Source organism: Oncorhynchus gorbuscha, linkage group LG17, assembly GCF_021184085.1.
Source record: "Oncorhynchus gorbuscha isolate QuinsamMale2020 ecotype Even-year linkage group LG17, OgorEven_v1.0, whole genome shotgun sequence".
Classification (NCBI taxonomy): domain Eukaryota; kingdom Metazoa; phylum Chordata; class Actinopteri; order Salmoniformes; family Salmonidae; genus Oncorhynchus; species Oncorhynchus gorbuscha.
The window spans coordinates 38,976,233-38,994,499 of record NC_060189.1 but is presented as its reverse complement, the minus strand read 5'-3'; the positions used below and the strand labels follow the sequence as shown (position 1 = coordinate 38,994,499).

The window sequence follows — 18,267 nt, the reverse complement described above, 5'->3', positions numbered from 1 at the left end:
GGTCAATTTAAAATGGGCTAGCACCCTGAGCAGTTTCACCCCATCTACGTTAGCTGGGCTGTCAGTCATTCTGACAAGCTCCCTGTGGACACACACTTATGATGAGCTCAGATGGGTTCAGCAGACGTGTGTGCGTGCGCACGACAGCGATGGTGAGTGCTGGGTAGATTGACCCTTTGCTGGTTGATTGACAGGGTGATGGATGAGTGGGAGTGAGGGATGAAGGGACAGAGGGATGGAGAGAGGGAGGGAACTGGGAGCGGGGTAGTACATCTCCCCCCCCCCCATCTATAAACTAAGTATTGTTGACAGTAGGACCTCTGGAGAGAGGAGGATGACAGCACCAGGACGAGACACAGGAGGAGATGTAGGGACCTGATAACCAATACAGTGGTGTGTGTTTACCAGCATGTGACCAAGCCTCAGTATGTGCGTATGTTTACTACACCAGCATGTGTGTTCAGTCAGACAGTGTCCGAGGATGGAGGGGAGTTGATTTTGTTACTGTGTGCGTGTATAGTCTGTGTGTCTGCCTGGTTCGTATGGTCTGTGGATGTTGCTGTAGGCCTATTTTCAGCTGAGCTGAGGTGTAGTCGTGTTTGTGCCCTAACTTCACCCTGTTCAATCAAACTAACTCAACAATACTTTTTTCCAGAGTAGCGAGACAGGTGATTTTTTTTCTACCAAGACTCCTGTAAATAAAAGGGTCCTGTCTGGTCACTATGGTGCTATCTCGCTCCAGAGTAGCTGTCTGCCAGCCTGTCAGACTGCTTTTGTGTTGGTAGCGATTGGAGGGAGGGAGGGAGTAAATGGAGGAGAGACAGAAGAGAACGAGAGATGGAGAGGGCGGTCAGAGATGGCGAGAGAGAGAAGGAGACATTTCTGTTGTGTGTGTGGCGATGGAGGGATGAGGTAAGGAATGGAGAGGAGAAAGATAAGAGGCTGGCCAAGAAGATCTCCTGCAGCTGATTAGACAGAGGTTGTCGACACTGCTTCTTCCTCTGCAGCAGCCAGCAGGCGTTATCCATGTAGCTCCCTGAAGTTCACCATCCGGTTTAGGAAGGCACAGAAGCATTTACAATACAATCACTCTGCAGCGTATAACAGTAGCCTGGGGAAATGGCTCTGATATAATCCTAACAGTGATTTAGTCAGACACACATGATGTAAATCACTGCTGGGACAGTTGCAGAATTGACTTCATCTCTCAGGCACTTTTTGTCCATCCGTCATCTGAATAGGGTTGGAAGTGTATTTTCTATTTCATGGCCATATCAAAGGCACAGATTTAAAGCCAGACAAGTTATCAACCATATTCCTTATAGCTATTGTGACAAAATGTGTGTATTTAAACAATAAAGCACAAGACACCTTGCCATGTGCTGAATACAGTCACAGGTAAATGGCGTTGTTTGGCTCGACGCGAAGCAAACAACAATTGTTGCTATGCTAGCTAAACTACAGCGAGCCTAATCATGTCTTTCATGTTCCCCACCAAGAAAACCAATTAATGTTGCTCAAACAGAGTCACTGACAACAGCCAAAACGAAACAGGTGTGGTTTTAGGAAGGTTTCTGAAAGACACTTATGGGGGTGTCCGCTGAAAGTTGACTAGCAGCAACAACTGGAACCTAAAAGACACCCACCATGAGCGCCCACGAAATTTGGCCAAGAAGAGGCAAACAAAAGAAAAAAAAACCACACCAAACTTCAAGACAGGAGTCAAAACAAAAAAGTAGTGCAAAACAAAAATCAGGGGAAGATCAGATAAAGGATTGTTTTGTCTAGAAATAAAAAATAGGGGGCGTGTTAACCCTCAATATCTCTCAAGACAACTTGAGTACTGGGCCAGCCGCTCATAAATATCACCTGGGACAGCACAGGTGAAACACCTTCCAACTAACGAGCCAGCACAGGTGTAACACATGCTGACTAACGAGGTGACACCAATCGTTGCTAACGCGCTATACGTGTGGAAAATTCCAACCTCAAATCATAAATGTAAAAACCACAAGCTGTAACAAGGTCCCCCTTAAGACAGGTTTGCTCACCACCAACAGAAAACAACTTTAATTTAACTTAAATGCGTCACTCCTTATGCGTCGCCTTCTCCAATATAAACATGGCGTCAACTGGCTGTCAAGAATTAAATAGAAAACAAAACAAACACTTTTTTTTTTAAATATATTTTTCATATATATCGTTGCCTTAAACTCTGAAGTTTTCAGAAACGGGTCAAATAAAGTATGTTTTTAATACTCTCACCCCCCTGGAACGAGCTCAACCAAAATAATACTCATCTAAACACAAAACCGCCCACCCTTGAAAGACTATCAGCAACCACGTTGTCCTTACCACATCCGTAGTAACTTTTCTCTCGTGATTTTCCTCAGTGGAATGGCCCTCAGGGAAACGAGTTGCAGCTTACACGATGTTCAAGAGAAACAAGGTTACCACTCTTTTCTGGACACTGTTCGCTCTTTATGGTACAGGGGAGATCGCATTTCAAATTTGACACGTCGTTTCCGAGGTCGGACAGGCAAACAGCTAGGCTTACCACTGTACCAAACTGAATGCTAGGCTAGAAACAAGGGGAAATACAGCAACGTGAACATGATATTTCTATGAAGGCGACGTGAGAATTCAGATGGACCTGTTAGCAGGCTTAGGTGTGCCTGTCTAGGCCAATACAGCACGGCTTGGAACGCTGCTCGTCCAGTAAGCATTCAGAATCCAAACAACCCGTTTTATAATGGAAATTAAAGGTACACTAGTGTCACCTGAATGTGTTCTATTTAAGACCTGGTCCTTTATTTCACTGGCCTGTTTCTGTTCTGTAAGGCGTAGAAATGACCGCGATGAAAGCGTTCAACTGTGATTTCTGCGTGTTTTAAGCTGAAGGGAATGGGACTGGGTTCATCCCCCTGCTAATACAGACATTAAACTGTCTTCTAAGCATTAGTTGGTGTAGGCAAACTCTCACTCAGACACGCACACACACACACAAGCTCAAACATACACACTCACTCGCTCCCACTCAGACCGACACACACATTTGCAATAATACAGATATTCTGACTTGCTTTAATGCACTTTGACAGACTCACTTAAACACCAACTGAAACACGCAAGGCTTAATTCTGATTGCTGGCTACATTTAGACACACACACACACAGATCCAACCGATATGCCTCTCGAGTGGTGTTGATGGCAGTGATGCAATGTTACTGTATGTCACACAGTCGATTCTCTCACACACAGCTCATTTCTCTCACTTCCTCTCCCACGAGCTGACACTCTAGAGGCTACATGCCTTTGTCCCACTCGACCTACATATCCCACAGATCCATTGTGTGTCTGAATGGCCCTATAATGGAGCGTATACACCAGCCGTTAACACAGAGGCACAGAGCCGCATCTCTGCCTATATCCTTTACAGTTTCCATTCATCCACAGCCACTGTGACTGCAGGTGCTGGTCAACTATAGTGCGGTATGTAGGCAATAGGGTGCCATTTGGGATGCAGCCAGTGGCTCCCAGTCCCTATCTACTGGCCCAGTGTGTACAGTGTGTACATTGTGGCTTACACCATAGTGGGCTGATAACAAAGAAAGGAACTAGGTCACTGCAGCTACGTGTGGAATTACTTTTTGTTATTTTGTTTTTTCTTTGGTGTGTGTGTGTGTGTGTGTGTGTGTGTGTGTGTGTGTGTGTGTGTGTGTGTGTGTGTGTGTGTGTGTGTGTGTGTGTGTGTGTGTGTGTGTGTGTGTGTGTGTGTGTGTGTGTGTGTGTGTGTGTGTGTGTGTGTGTGTGTGTGTGTGTGTGTGTGTGTGTGTGTGTGTGTGTTTTGCACCCAGATACTCTGCACCCTCAGGGCTCTGTTCTGTCTTATTCCCGTCGCTGGGTTGCAGCAAGAGACACTTTTCTACCAGCATCAGGACGATTCTTATTTTTACACCGCTGTTGTTTTATCCTTCTCTACTTCTCTGCGTTAGAGAGGTATGTGTCCTCGTTCTCTGTGCAACTCCCCCCTCCCCTTAACCAGTGGAAGCCATAAAACATTTAAACCACCGTTCTGAACTTTATACCAACCGTTTTAGGGTCCATACATATCCATAGGCATACAGGTATTTTATCCTACACTATATAATAAGCAAGAAAAAGGTTAGCTATCTACGTTGCATATACAGTGGGGCAAAAATGTATTTAGTCAGCCAACAATTGTGCAAGTTCTCCCACTTGAAAAGATGAGAGAGGCCTGTAAATTTTCATTATAGATACACTTCAACGATGAAAGACAAAATGAGGGGGGAAAAATCCAGAAAATCACATTGTAGGATTTTTTTATGAGTTTATTTGCAAATTATGGTGGAAAATAAGTATTTGGTCACCTACAAACAAGCAAGATTTCTGGCTCTCACAGACCTGTAACTTATTCTTTAAGAGGCTCCTCTGTCCTCTACTCATTACCTGTATTAATGACACCTGTTTGAACTTGTTATCAGTATAAAAGACACCTGTCTACAACCTCAAACAGTCACACTCCAAACTCCACTATGGCCAAGACCAAAGAGCTGTCAAAGGACACCAGAAACAAAATTGTAGACCTGCACTAGGCTGGGAAGACTGAATCTGCAATAGGTAAGCAGCTTGGTTTGAAGAAATCAACTGTGGGAGCAATTATTAGGAAATGGAAGACATACAAGACCACTGGGTGGAAAGTAACTACAGGTCGACCAATTAATCGGAATGCCGATTAATTAGAGCCGATGTCAAGTTTTCATAACAATCGGAAATTGGTATTTTTGGGCGCAGATTTTGCCGATTGTTTTTATTAATATATGTACATATACATATATATATATTTTTTAATACATTTATTTAACTAGGCAAGTCAGTTAAGAACACATTCTTATTTTCAATGACGGCCTAGGAACTGTGGGTTAACTGCCTTGTTCAGGGGCAGAACGACAGATTTTCACCTTGTCAGCTCGGGGGATCAAATCTTGCAACCTTACAGTTAACTAGTCCAATGCTCTAACCATTTACATTACATTTAAGTCATTTAGCAGACGCTCTTATCCAGAGCGACTTACAAATTGGTGCATTCACCTTATGACATCCAGTGGAACAGTCACTTTACAATAGTGCATCTAAATCTTAAAGGGGGGGGGGGTGAGAAGGATTACTTTATCCTATCCTAGGTATTCCTTAAAGAAGTGGGGTTTCAGGTGTCTCCGGAAGGTGGTGATTGACTCCGCTGTCCTGGCGTCGTGAGGGAGTTTGTTCCCTCTGGGGGCCAGAGCAGCGAACAGTTTTGACTGGGCTGAGCGGGAACTGTACTTCCTCAGTGGTAGGGAGGCGAGCAGGCCAGAGGTGGATGAAAGCAGTGCCCTTGTTTGGGTGTAGGGCCTGATCAGAGCCTGGAGGTACTGAGGTCCCGTTCCCCTCACAGCTCCGTAGGCAAGCACCATGGTCTTGTAGCGGATGCGAGCTTCAACTGGAAGCCAGTGGAGAGAGCGGAGGAGCGGGGTGACGTGAGAGAACTTGGGAAGGTTGAACACCAGACGGGCTGCGGCGTTCTGGATGAGTTGTAGGGGTTTAATGGCACAGGCAGGGAGCCCAGCCAACAGCGAGTTGCAGTAATCCAGACGGGAGATGACAAGTGCCTGGATTAGGACCTGCGCCGCTTCCTGTGTGAGGCAGGGTCGTACTCTGCGGATATTATAGAGCATGAACCTACAGGAACGGGCCACCGCCTTGATGTTAGTTGAGAACGACAGGGTGTTGTCCAGGATCACGCCAAGGTTCTTAGCGCTCTGGGAGGAGGACACAATGGAGTTGTCAACCGTGATGGCGAGATCATGGAACGGGCAGTCCTTCCCCGGGAGGAAGAGCAGCTCCGTCTTGCCGAGGTTCAGCTTGAGGTGGTGATCCGTCATCCACACTGATATGTCTGCCAGACATGCAGAGATGCGATTCGCCACCTGGTCATCAGAAGGGGGAAAGGAGAACATTAATTGTGTGTCGTCTGCATAGCAATGATAGGAGAGACCATGTGAGGTTATGACAGAGCCAAGTGACTTGGTGTATAGCGAGAATAGGAGAGGGCCTAGAACAGAGCCCTGGGGGACACCAGTGGTGAGAGCGTGTGGTGAGGAGACAGATTCTCGCCACGCCACCTGGTAGGAGCGACCTGTCAGGTAGGACGCAATCCAAGCGTGGGCCGCGCCGGAGATGCCCAACTCGGAGAGGGTGGAGAGGAGGATCTGATGGTTCACAGTATCGAAGGCAGCCGATAGGTCTAGAAGGATGAGAGCAGAGGAGAGAGAGTTAGCTTTAGCGGTGCGGAGCGCCTCCGTGATACAGAGAAGAGCAGTCTCAGTTGAATGACTAGTCTTGAAACCTGACTGATTTGGATCAAGAAGGTCATTCTGAGAGAGATAGCGGGAGAGCTGGCCAAGGACGGCACGTTCAAGAGTTTTGGAGACAAAAGAAAGAAGGGATACTGGTCTGTAGTTGTTGACATCGGAGGGATCGAGTGTAGGTTTTTTCAGAAGGGGTGCAACTCTCGCTCTCTTGAAGACGGAAGGGACGTAGCCAGCGGTCAGGGATGAGTTGATGAGCGAGGTGAGGTAAGGGAGAAGGTCTCCGGAAATGGTCTGGAGAAGAGAGGAGGGGATAGGGTCAAGCGGGCAGGTTGTTGGGCAGCCGGCCGTCACAAGACGCGAGATTTCATCTGGAGAGAGAGGGGAGAAAGAGGTCAGAGCACAGGGTAGGGCAGTGTGAGCAGAACCAGCGGTGTCGTTTGACTTAGCAAACGAGGATCGGATGTCGTCGACCTTCTTTTCAAAATGGTTGACGAAGTCATCTGCAGAGAGGGAGAGGGGGGGGAGGAGGATTCAGGAGGGAGGAGAAGGTGGCAAAGAGCTTCCTAGGGTTAGAGGCAGAAGCTTGGAATTTAGAGTGGTAGAAAGTGGCTTTAGCAGCAGAGACAGAAGAGGAAAATGTAGAGAGGAGGGAGCGAAAGGATGCCAGGTCCGCAGGGAGGCGAGTTTTCCTCCATTTCCGCTCGGCTGCCCGGAGCCCTGTTCTGTGAGCTCGCAATGAGTCGTCGAGCCACGGAGCGGGAGGGGATGACCGAGCCGGCCTGGAGGATAGGAGGCATAGAGAGTCAAAGGATGCAGAAAGGGAGGAGAGGAGGGTTGAGGAGGCAGAATCAGGAGATAGGTTGGAGAAGGTTTGAGCAGAGGGAAGAGATGATAGGATGGAAGAGGAGAGAGTAGCGGGGGAGAGAGAGCGAAGGTTGGGACGGCGCGATACCATCCGAGTAAGGGCAGTGTGGGAAGTGTTGAATGAGAGCGAGAGGGAAAAGGATACAAGGTAGTGGTCGGAGACTTGGAGGGGAGTTGCAATGAGGTTAGTGGAAGAACAGCATCTAGTAAAGATGAGGTCGAGCGTATTGCCTGCCTTGTGAGTAGGGAGGGAAGGTGAGAGGGTGAGGTCAAAAGAGGAGAGGAGTGGAAAGAAGGAGGCAGAGAGGAATGAGTCAAAGGTAGACTTGGGGAGGTTAAAGTCGCCCAGAACTGTGAGAGGTGAGCCGTCCTCAGAAAAGGAGCTTATCAATGCATCAAGCTCATTGATGAACTCTCCGAGGTAACCTGGAGGGCGATAAATGATAAGAATGTTAAGCTTGAAAGGGCTGGTAACTGTGACAGCATGGAATTCAACCACCTGCCTCTCATTGCACTCCACGAGGAGCCTGCCTGCAGTAGAAGCCAAGGTAAGTTGCTAGCTAGCATTAAACTTATCTTATAAAAAACAATCAATCAATTAATCATAATCACTAGTTATAACTACACATGGTTACTAGTTTATCTAGCGTGTCCTAATCGATGCAACGCTGGGGGATGATTTAACAAAAGCGCATTTGCGAAAAAAGCACAATCATTGGACGACTGAACCTAACCATAAACACTAATGGCTTTCTTAAAATCAATACACAGAAGTATATATTTTTAAACCTGCATATTTAGCTAAAAGAAATCCAGGTTAGCAGGCAATATTAACCAGGTGAAATTTTGTCACTTCTCTTGCGTTCATTGCACGCAGAGTCAGGGTATATTCAACAGTTTGGGCAGCCTGGCGAATTAATTTGCCAGAATTTTACGCAATTAACATTGAAGGTTGTGCAATGTAACAAGAATCGTTAGACTCGTTAGATAAAATACCGAACTGTTCCGTATTTCACTGAAATAATAAACGTTTTGTTTTCGAAATGATAGTTTCCGGATTCGACCATATTAATGACCAAAGGCTCGTATTTCTGTGTGTTATGTTATAATTAAGTCTATGATTTGATAGAGCAGTCTGACTGAGCGATGGTAGGCAGCAGTAGGCTCGTAAGCATTCATTCATACAGAACTTTAGTGCGTTTCGCCAGCAGCTCTTCGCAATCACAGCGCTGTTTATGACTTCAAGCCTATCAGCCTAATGACTGGTGTAACCGATGTGAAATGTCTAGCTAGTTAGCGGGGTGCACGCTAATAGCTTTTCAAACGTCACTCGCTCTGAGACTTGGGAGTAGTTGTTCCCCTTGCTCTGCATGGGTAACGCTGCTTCAAGGGTGGCTGTTGTCGTTGTGTTCCTGGTTCGAGCCCAGGTAGAGGCGAGGAGAGGGATGGAAGCTATACTGTTACACTTGCAATACTATAATACCTATAAGAACATACAATAGTCAAAGGTATATGAAATACAAATGGTATAGAGAGAAATAGTCCTATAAATACTATTAATAACAACATAAAACCTCATACCTTGGAATATTGAAGTCTCATGTTAAAAGGAACCACCAACTTTTATATGTTCTCATGTTCTGGGCAATGAACTTAAACGTTAGCTTTTTTACATGGCACATATTGCACTTTTACTTCTCCAACACTTTGTTTTTGCGTTATTTAAACCAAATTTAACATGTTTCATTATTTATTTGAGGCTAATTGATTTTTATTGATGTTTTATATTAAGTTAAAATAAGTGTTAATTCAGTATTGTTGTAATTGTCATTATTACAAATAAATAAATAAAAATCGGCCGATTAATCGGTATCGGCTTTTTTTGATCCTCTAATAGTAACTGGAAGAGAGGCTGTGATGGAGGGGGGATACTGGGATTGAGGCCATGAAACTGATGAGAGCTGTGAAACTGATGGGGTGTAGAGTGTAAGTCGCTCTGGATAAGAGCGTCTGCTAAATGACTTAAATGTAAATGTAGAGATGGCAGTGAGGGCTGTTGTCTCACTCTGTCATATAACACACATCTTCTGGAACTGTGTGTGCATGCATGGCGAGTGTGTGTGTGTGTGTGTGTGTGTGTGTGTGTGTGTGTGTGTGTGTGTGTGTGTGTGTGTGTGTGTGTGTGTGTGTGTGTGTGTGTGTGTGTGTGTGTGTGTGTGTGTGTGTGTGTGTGTGTGTGTGTGTGTGTGTGTGTGTGTGTGTGTGTGTGTGTGTGTGCGCATCGATAATGTGTGTGCATTGGTGTGTTTGTGTGCTTATATATATGGTGTAGGGTGTATGCTTTGACTGTGTGCCTGGCCTGCGTGAGAGTTCCTGCTGGCCTCATTTGCTGAGTGTGTGTTGTGTCATGTTACTCCTGTCCCTGTTCCCTGTATATTGATCCGAGGACAGGGAGGAGAGGGGAGGAGGGTGTGTCGGTGTCCATCTGATCCACCCAGCCTTCTCAGCCTGGCCGATGGCGCTACAGCTGCTTTGACAATAGATAGCCTTCTGGGTCCTGAGTATTACTTTAGTGGTCTATTAGATTCATGCAGGGAGGAGGACACAGCGGGCTCAGAGGGATCTCCAGTTTCACTCTGACACTATAGTAAAGGGATACCCAAGCTGAAGCTGAGAAGCCATTGTGTGTGTGGATTATAATTTGTGTGGTTTTGAGAGTGTCAAAAAGAGGGCTTGTATGAACTTTGCTGAATATAAATCACCGTACTGCTTTGTTTTATACTTTAATGAGATGTTAGTATTATTGTTGATAGTCACAGCTTCGGGTATGACTGTAGACCGTTATTTTCCCTTTTGATATACATTATCTAAACCCCAGCCTCTCTCTTGCTCTCTCTCTCTCTCTCTCTCTCTCTCTCTCTCTCTCTCTCTTTCTCTCTCTCTCTCTCTCTCTCTCTCTCTCTCTCTCTCTCTCTCTCTATTGGCATGAAGTAACAATGTACATATTGACCAAGCTTATTTAGGATATTTACAATATTTTAAAAAATGCATAAAAATGAGAATCAAAATTGTCAGCGGGACAACAGTAACAACAATAACCAAGGGTCAAAATAACCATACATTCAACAATAAGCATAGAGTAGAGTACGTATGCAGGTTGATTGGTCTGTCAGACACTGTCCCTCAACTTATGGCAGGCAGCAATGTAGTGCGCTGCCAACCCACAGCTCTCTGCGTCCTCCCCCAACAGGACGGGTAGCCTATCCTCATCAGAGAGGTCTTTGAAACCTTGAATAAGGGTTTCAAATTTGGGAAAATGACACTCTCTAATTGTTTTATATTTTTGATATTTTGTCAGGAAATGCAGCTCCGTCTCAGGTTTCTCTTTCTCTGACTCTTCTCCTCGACTCCTCCTCTCCTCCTCTCATCCTCTACTCTCTGACTCTCCTCTCTGACTCTTCCATCCTCTTCTCTTCTCTCTGACTCTCAGCTCATTTCATCCTTGACCAGCCAAGAATGACATAACATTTTGACATTGCGGTTTCTTTCCCCTGTTTCAATCTCTGTACTGTGGCTGTGCATTCCTGATGACAACCATGGGCTATGATGTGACCAACCACACACACACACACACACACACACACACACACACACACACACACACACACACACACACACACACACACACACACACACACACACACACACACACACACACACACACACACACACACACACACACACAGGGAAACCCGCTGTTTACCATTACAGAACTCCACGCATCATTTCATGCTAGAGACAGAAACATATTTATTCTCAGCCAGGCTCCCTAGATAAGACTACTGCTTCTGCTGCCTGCTGCGTTCATGGAATACCAGTCACCACGGTTACTCTCACATCCTACTCGGTTCATATTTTGTCAGGCCATACACTATGTGAGGTAGCTACAGTATATCACAAAAGTGAGTACACCCCTCACATTTTTGTAAATATTTAAGTATATCTTTTCATGTGACAACACTGAAGAAATGACACTTTGCTACAATGTAAAGTAGTGAGTGTACAGCTTGTATAACAGTATAAATTTGCTGTCCCCTCAAAATAACTCAACACACAGCCATTAATGTCTAAACCGCAGGCAACAAAATTAATTCCCCCCCCAAGTGAAAATGTCCATATTGGGCCAATTAGCCATTTTCCCTCCCCGGTGTCATGTGACTTGTTAGTGTTACAAGGTCTCAGGTGTGAATGGGGAACAGGTGTGTTATATTTGGTGTCATCGTTCTCACACTCCCTCATACTGACTGGTCACTGGAAGTTCAACATGGAACCTCATGGCAAAAAACTCTCTGAGGATCTGAAAAAAAATCATTGTTGCTCTACATAAAGATGGCCTGGACTATACTATACTACTACGCATCCAAGATGGCGTAGCAGTAAGACGTCTTGTCGTGTCCCTTATATATATCGTGTTTTTTTCTCGTTTTTACATATTTTTCTTCGCATATCTTTTAATACATTTTGCTAAACCTCAACTTCTAAATACTCTCCTGCAACCCGCCTCACCCAATGTAGCTATTTTTCCTAAAGTATTTATATTTACTTCGGATCCGGAACCCCTCAACTGAAGCTAGCCAGCTAACTACCAGCTATCAGTCAGCAAAACATTGCTAGCGGTAATTCAGCTAACCGGTCATCAGCTAACCTTTAGCTCGGAAAGCTCTCGCCAGTTCGAACAACGCGACTCTAACCAGAGCATAACGGACCTATTTATTTTATTTTTTTTTTATCCCGGATTCCCACCGCAAACGGAACATTTTCAGCTGGATCTTCACAACTAGCTATCTAGCTAACCGCAACCCCGGATGATTACTCCTGGCTAGCGTTTCCAGCCATTTAGCTTGAAGCTAGCCCGGCCAGAGCTCCTGTGCTACCACCGTAGCATACTCCTGGGCTACAATATCCGGACCCACGACCGGTCTATCGATGTCACCGCATGAAGAGGAATAAACAGACTCACCCCATCGCGACGTCCCCCAAAGGCTAACTCTCAAGCCCTTGCTATCTCATTTGCTTGCTAATTCGGCCTGCTAACTGCTAGCTTGTTTAGCCCCGGTCCGCTAACTGCTACCTTGTTTAGCCCCGGCCTGCTAACCGTCTGAATCGCCACGTCCCAAACACTCACTGGACCCATATTTACTTTCTATATCTTTTCAATTATTTTTTTGTTTATACCTTCCGGTAACCTGTCTCACCCAATGTGATACGGAATCGCTATTACTTTTAATTTTTAGAACACACTCAAGAACCTCCAGAAGCTAACCAGCTAACTAGCTGCAAGCTATTTAGTCATTGTTAGTTTTTTTTACCTGGATAACACTCGCCAGTCCAGCTTCCCTGCCCCATCCACTGCTGCCCCCTGGACACTGATCACTTGGCTACATAGCTGATGCATGCTGGACTGTCCATTAATCACGGTACTCCATTCTGCTTGTTTATGTTTTATCTGTTGGCCCCAGTCGCACTCAGGCTCTGTGTGTAGTTAATCCGACCCTCCCTCTGCCTAGTCAACGCCATTTTAGCTTCTGTTGTTGTGCTAGCTGATTAGCTGTTGTTGTCTCACCTACTGTTTTAGCTAGCTCTCCCAATTCAACACCTGTGATTACTGTATGCCTCGCTGTATGTCTCTCTCAAATGTCAATATGCCTTGTATACTGTTGTTCAGGTTAGTTATCATTGTTTTAGTTGACAATGGAGCCCCTAGTTCCACTCTTCATACCCCTGATACCTCCTTTGTCCCACCTCCCACATATGCGGTGACCTCACCCATTACAACCAGCATGTCCAGAGATATAACCTCTCTCATCATCACCCAGTGCCTGGGCTTACCTCCGCTGTACCCGCACCCCACCATACCCCTGTCTGCGCATTATGCCCTGAATATATTCTACCATGCCCAGAAACCTGCTCCTCTTATTCTCTGTCCCCAACGCTCTAGGCGACCAGTTTTGATAGCCTTTAGCCGCACCCTCATACTACTCCTTCTCTGTTCTGCAGGTGATGTGGAGGTAAACCCAGGCCCTGCATGTCCCCAGGCACCCTCATTTGTTGACTTCTGTGATCGAAAAAGCCTTGGTTTCATGCATGTCAACATCAGAAGCCTCCTCCCTAAGTTTGTTTTACTCACTGCTTTAGCACACTCTGCTAACCCTGATGTCCTTGCCGTGTCTGAATCCTGGCTCAGGAAGGCCACCAAAAATTCTGAGATTTCCATACCCAACTGTAACATCTTCCGTCAAGATAGAACTGCCAAAGGGGGAGGAGTTGCAGTCTACTGCAGAGATAGCCTGCAAAGTAATGTCATACTTTCCAGGTCCATACCCAAACAGTTCGAACTACTAATTTTGAAAATTACTCTCTGCAGAAAATAAGTCTCTCACTGTTGCCGCCTGCTACCGACCCCCCTCAGCTCCCAGCTGTGGACACCACCTGGACACCATTTGTGAATTAATCGCCCCCCATCTAGCTTCAGAGTTTGTTCTGTTAGGTGACCTAAACTGGGATATGCTTAACACCCCGGCAGTCCTACAATCTAAGCTAGATGCCCTCAATCTCACACAAATCATCAAGGAACCCACCAGGTACAACCCTAACTCTGTAAACAAGAGCACCCTCATAGACGTCATCCTGACCAACTGGCCCTCCAAATACACCTCTGCTGTCTTCAACCAGGATCTCAGCGATCACTGCCTCATTGCCTGTATCCGCTACGGAGCCGCAGTCAAACGACCACCCCTCATCACTGTCAAACGCTCCCTAAAACACTTTCTAATCGACCTGGCCCGGGTATCCTGGAAGGACATTGACCTCATACCGTCAGTTGAGGATGCCTGGTCATTCTTTAAAAGTAACTTCCTCACCATTTTAGATAAGCATGCTCCGTTCAAAAAATGCAGAACTAAGAACAGATATAGCCCTTGGTTCACTCCAGACCTGACTGCCCTCAACCAGCACAAAAACATCCTGCTGCAATAGCATCGAATAGTCCCTGCGATATGCAACTGTTCAGGGATGTCAGGAACCAATACACGCAGTCAGTTAGGAAAGCTAAGGCCAGCTTCTTCAGGCAGAAGTTTGCATCCTGTAGCTCCAACTCCAAAAAAGTTCTGGGACACTGTGAAGTCTATGGAGAACAAGAGCACCTCCTCCCAGCTGCCCACTGCACTGAGGCTAGGTAACACGGTCACCACCGATAAATCCATGATTATCAAAAACTTCAACAAGCATTTCTCAACGGCTGGCCATGCCTTCCGCCTGGCTACTCCAACCTCGGCCAACAGCTCCGCCCCCCCCCCCCCCCGCAGCTACTCGTCCAAGCCTCTCCAGGTTCTCCTTTACCCAAATCCAGATAGCAGATGCTCTGAAAGAGGTGCAAAACCTGGACCCGTACAAATCAGCTGGGCTTGACAATCTGGACCCTCTATTTCTGAAACTATCCGCCGCCATTGTCGCAACCCCTATTACCAGCCTGTTCAACCTCTCTTTCATATCGTCTGAGATCCCCAAAGATTGGAAACCTGCCGCAATCATCCCCCTCTTCAAAGGGGGGAGACACCCTGGACCCAAACTGTTACAGACCTATATCCATCCTGCCCTGCCTATCTAAGGTCTTCAAAAGCCAAGTCAACAAACAGGTCACTGACCATCTCGAATTCCACTGTACCTTCTCCGCTGTGCAATCTGGTTTCCGAGGCGGTCACGGGTGCACCTCAGCCACGCTCAAAGTACTAAACGATATCATAACCGCCATCGATAAAAGACAGTACTGTGCAGCCGTCTTCATCGACCTTGCCAAGGCTTTCGACTCTGTCAATCACCATATTCTTATCGGCAGACTCAGTAGCCTCGGTTTTTCGGATGACTGCCTTGCCTGGTTCACCAATTACTTTGCAGACAGAGTTCAGTGTGTCAAATCGGAGGGCATGCTGTCCGGTCCTCTGGAAGTCTCCACGGGGGTGCCACAGGGTTCAATTCTCGGGCCGACTATTTTCTCTGTATATATCAATGATGTTGCTCTTGCTGCGGGCGATTCCCTGATCAACCTCTACGCAGACGACACCATTCTATATACTTCCGGCCCGTCCTTGGACACTGTGCTATCTAACCTCCAGACGAGCTTCAATGCCATACAACACTCCTTCCGTGGCCTCCAACTGCTCTTAAACGCTAGTAAAACCAAATGCATGCTTTTCAACCGTTCGCTGCCTGCACCCGCACACCTGACCAGCATCACCACCCTGGATGGTTCCGACCTTGAATATGTGGACATCTATAAGTACCTAGGTGTCTGGCTAGACTGTAAACTCTCCTTTCCAGACTCGTATCAGACATCTTCAATCGAAAATCAAATCAAGAGTCGGCTTTCTTTTCCGCAACAAAGCCTCCTTCACTCACGCCGCCAAACTTACCCTAGTAAAACTGACTATCCTACCGATCCTCGACTATCCTACCGATCCTCGACTACCGATCCTCGACTTCAGCGATGTCATCTACAAAACACTCTACTCAGCAAACTGGATGCAGTTTATCACAGTGCCATCCGTTTTGTCACTAAACCACCTTATACCACCCACCACTGCGACTTGTATGCTCTAGTCGGCTGGCCCTCGCCAGACCCACTGGCTCCAGGTCATCTACAAGTCCATGCTAGGTAAAGCTCCGCCTTATCTCAGTTCACTGGTCACGATGGCAACACCCATCCGTAGCACTCGCTCCAGCAGGTGTATCTCACTGATCATCCCTAAAGCCAACACCTCATTTGGCCGCCTTTCGTTCCAGTTCTCTGCTGCCTGTGACTGGAACGAATGGCAAAAATCGCTGAAGTTGGAGACTTTTATCTCCCTCACCAACTTCAAACATCTGCTATCTGAGCAGCTAACCGATCGCTGCAGCTGTACATAGTCTATTGGTAAATAGCCCACCCATTTTCACCTACCTCATCCCCATACTGTTTTTATTTATTTACTTTTCTGCTCTTTTGCACACCAATATCTCTACCTGTACATGACCATCCGATCATTTATCACCGCAGTGTTAATCTGCAAAATTGTAATTATTCGCCTACCTCCTCATGCCTTTTGCACACAATGTATATAGACTCCCCTTTTTTTCTACTGTGTTATTGACTTGTTAATTGTTTACTCCATGTATAACTCTGTGTTGTCTGTTCACACTGCTATGCTTTATCTTGGCCAGGTCGCAGTTGCAAATGAGAACTTGTTCTCAACTAGCGTACCTGGTTAAATAAAGGTGAAATAAAATAAAAATAAGAAGATTGCCAAGACCCTGAAACTGCAGCACGGTGACCAAGACCATAGTGGCCACCGTGGAAGAGGACTCCAGTGGCAACCTGTGAAGCTCTGCTGAACTCCATGCCCAAGAGGGTTAAGGCAGTGCTAGAAAATGATGGTGGCCACACAAAATATTGACACGTTGGGCCCAATATGGACATTTTCACTTAGGGGTGTACTCACTTTTGTTGCCTGCGGTTTAGACATTAATGGCTGTGTGTTGAGTTATTTTGAGGGGACAGAAAATTTACACTGTTATACAAGCTGTACACTCACTACTTTACATTGTAGCAAAGTGTCATTTCTTCAGTGTTGTCACATGAAAAGATATACTCAAATATTTACAAAAATGTGAGGGGTGTACTCACTTTTTTGATATACTGTATATTCAGTGTTGTCTCATCTTTTACATGGTACGTGTGGAGGCAGTTTCACAACACCTTTCTTCAACTGACCGCATCTACTTTTCACTCTTCTACTTGTTCTCGAGGAGTAGCTGCAAGGGGACTTTTGCCCAACCAGGCCCTAGCTTCCTTCCCCTGTCCCTTAAAATGTGCCCTCTCATAAGTTAGTCCTGCAGGGAGAGAGGGGAAGGGAGGATGGATAGAGGGGGGGTGGAAGGGGAGGCCCAGCTCAGAGATGGCTTTCAAGGATGTGAGTGTTTGTTGGTAATGGATTTTAGTCAATAGGGGGGGTGTTGAAGGTGCCTTTCTCTCTCTCTCTCCCCTTCTTCTCTCTCTCTCTCTCTCTCTCTCTCTCTCTCTCTCTCCCCCTTCTCTCTCTCTCTCCCCCTTCTCTCTCTCTCTCTCCCTTCGCCTCTCTCGCTCCCTTCGCCTCTCTCTCTCTCCCTTCGCCTCTCTCTCTGTGTGTGTGTGTGTGTGTGTGTGTGTGTGTGTGTGTGTGTGTGTGTGTGTGTGTGTGTGTGTGTGTGTGTGTGTGTGTGTGTGTGTGTGTGTGTGTGTGTGTGTGTGTGTGTGTGTGTGTGTGTGTGTGTGTGTGTGTGTGTGTGTGTGTGTGTGTGGCACGTGGGGTGATGAATTGCTACTGCCAGTGAATGATTTGCCCTGCGGTCACCGGTTGCTCTCACACCTTACCACTGATCATTATACACACACACCTCACCACTGATCATTATAAACACACACCTCGCCATTGATCATTATAAACACATGCACACACACACACACACACACACACACCCTCCCATGGTCGGCTGGCATACCTCACTACTGATCATTGCATTAAATTGGCACTGGGAGGTGGGAGGAAGCGCATCCAAACGCAAAGGCCCCTGGGAAATCAGCCTGCCAACAATCACCTTGACCTGGAAGGACAGAGACACACACATCTATACTGTATACACAAACACACAGACACACACACCTATAATGTATACACAGACACACACACCTATAATGTATACACAAACACACAGACACACATACCTATAATGTACACACAAACACACAGACACACACACCTATAATGTACACAGAAACACACAGACACACACACCTATAATGTCTACACAGTGCCAGCCGGACACTTACAGTAAAAACAAAAATCATCCCTGCCCCAGGCGTTCTCACTGACCTCTCCACTGTATTATTGGTTAAAGGAGAACCAGGCTAACCACTGACACCCTGTCCTGTATGTTTACACTTCTCCCTGCACCAGGCTG

At 46.3% G+C, this 18,267-nt stretch overlaps 1 protein-coding gene across 6 annotated transcripts in view; it reads left to right on the top strand.

The window, feature by feature from the left end:
* LOC124001310 (alpha-(1,6)-fucosyltransferase-like) overlaps nucleotides 1-18,267 on the top strand; it is a 111,962-nt gene that overhangs the window by 78,226 nt on the left and 15,469 nt on the right. The gene's annotated exons all lie outside the window — the stretch shown is intronic.